Consider the following 2,339-nt stretch of genomic DNA (forward strand, 5'->3'; position numbering starts at 1 on the left):
GATTGAGCCGAGCCGAGGACAGAGCCGCGCCGCCAAGCAAGTCTTCTCCATCCCTCCTTCCGGCGTGCACCGCGAGAAGGGACAACAGGCCTCCGGAACCCCGCCTCTCGTGATCCTGTACGGGAGAGGGGCGATCAGGTTTTTGGGGAGCGCACTCGCGCGACGACTTCGCGAACGACGACTTCTTCCCCGACCTCGGCAACCTCGTCCTCGACGACATGGGCGACAACGTCAACGCCGACGGTGCTGCACCCGTTGCACCGTATGTGATTCTATCCTTCCTGTTCGAGATCGTGGTAGAATTCATGCTTCTAGTATGTGCCCTAGATGTGATATATTCATCTGCTATGCTAGTTCGCATGATTAGTTTAATCTCTGCTGCTGTGGTCATGATTTATCTTCTGTTTATTCGGATTAAATCTCGTAGTAATTTGCTCATATTTCACATCTTCCCTGTGTTGTAATGATGATGAAATCGGCTAGTAGATCCGCCTCAGCTCAAGGTCGATCTGATCCCTTCAATTTTTCTACTATTGTACATGGTGCGGGTGGCATCTTCAGATGTATTTCGATATCCATTACCCTCAAACTTCTGCTGTTACTGTCCAAGGTGCAGGCTAGTCCTGCAGTGTGTTCAGGTGTCTATTGCCCTCTCAGCTAATATACTACTCCCTCCGATCACAACTATAAGATGTTCTAACCTTTTTCTGAATCAGATGTATATAGACATGGTTTAGTGTGTTTATTCACTTATTCAAGACCGTTTGTAGTCCATATTGAAATATCCAAAACATCTTATATTTATGAACCCGGGGAGGAAGTACTAACAGCAGTCAATTTATTATTTAAACATAAATTTGGGGTTAAGTTCTGTCTACTTTTCCAAAAAAAATATAAATGCATTGAGATTCACTATACTACCACTCAAATTATTCCCATGTGTGTATTTCACTGCAGGACATCTTGCTGAATTAGTAATATTGATTGGAGCAGCAGACATTGGTGGTGAGATGATGGGTAGCAGCAAGAGAGAGAGCGGCATGCCATCCTGTGGCGAGTCCGTGAAGATTACGGCAGAGGCGTTCCCAAGCAACAAGAGGAAGAAGGCCGTTGTACCTCTTTGTGCACGGTTGCTTCCTGATGACATGATGTTGGAGGTGCTGCTTCGGCTCCCTGTCAAATCCATTCTCCGCTTCCAGGCCGTCTGCCGCTCTTGGGCTGCACTCTTCTCCTCCAAGGATTTCTGCAGCCTCCATATGGCAACATCCAAGGTGCCACCACAAGCACCAAAGCTACTAGTTGTCTCCCCCACAGCAGAATTGGACTCCACCTCAGTATGCTCATACTCACCCTCAAGCTCAAGCTCAAGCTCGAGAGATGCTTTGCTCTTCACCGTTGACTCTGCCCGCCGCAACTCCATGGAAGTAGTGATGCCCTCACCTTGCTGTGGGCTCACCCTTCTGTTTGACGCTGTTGCGCCGGCTTACTATGTTTGCAATGCATCCAGAAGGGAAGTCACACGTTTGCCACCTCACAGTCTTCCGAAATATGATTCCAGTGCTGGACTGGGATTTGATGCCCGGACAAGGGAGTACAAGGTCGTCAGGTTGATCAATGGGTTTTCTGATGAGAAGGAGATGATCAGGTGTGATGTGTACACGCCTAGAGCTGATCGCTGGAGGCCTGCGGCTGGAGGAGTACCCTTCAAGTTATCCCTGTTTGCAAATTCTGCAGTCGCTCATGCAATGGTGAACAAAATACCACCTGCGTTTGCCAATGGATTTCTGCACTGGTTGATCAATCCTTCTTTTTTCTTCAGAAGGCCAAGAGCTGCTATCATATCCTTTTCTGTTGCAGAGGAAACCTTCGGATGTGTCCGTTCACCGCCGTTCTGGGGACCAACAGAGCACCTGCGCTCCTGGGCCCAGTCAGAACGAGAGCACCTGGTTGTGATGGATGACCAGCTGTGCATTGTCCGGGACCTTCGCAACGGAAACCCTGATGGTAGCACCTTGGAGATTTGGGGACTGCTGGATTGTGGCTCTGGTGATTGGTCCCTGAAACATCGAATTGATTTGTTTGGGCAAGTCGGAAGAGAATTAGGTGAGCCAAAGGTTGTGAGGGTTATTGGTTCTGTCGGCAATGGCACTTTGGGGAAGAAGATTGTCATTGCTACTAGCGAGTGTTGGGTTGAGTTTCAGAAGAAGGTTTACACCTATGATCCTAGGTGTCAAATTCTGGAGGCCATCCTTTCGGTGACCGAGACACACACCCGGCTTACGCGTTTGATCCCTGGCTCAAGATTTAGCCTGTTTGAAGAGAGCCTTGCTCCAGTGCAT

The 2,339-nt window shown here is 48.9% G+C and overlaps 1 pseudogene; it reads left to right on the forward strand.

Annotated features, from left to right (window-relative positions):
- The first annotated feature begins 218 nt into the window (after positions 1 to 218).
- LOC119355544 lies at positions 219 to 2,011 on the forward strand (annotated as a pseudogene).
- Positions 2,012 to 2,339: the final 328 nt, after the last annotated feature.

This window comes from Triticum dicoccoides, chromosome 1A (genome assembly GCF_002162155.2).
Source record: "Triticum dicoccoides isolate Atlit2015 ecotype Zavitan chromosome 1A, WEW_v2.0, whole genome shotgun sequence".
Classification (NCBI taxonomy): domain Eukaryota; kingdom Viridiplantae; phylum Streptophyta; class Magnoliopsida; order Poales; family Poaceae; genus Triticum; species Triticum dicoccoides.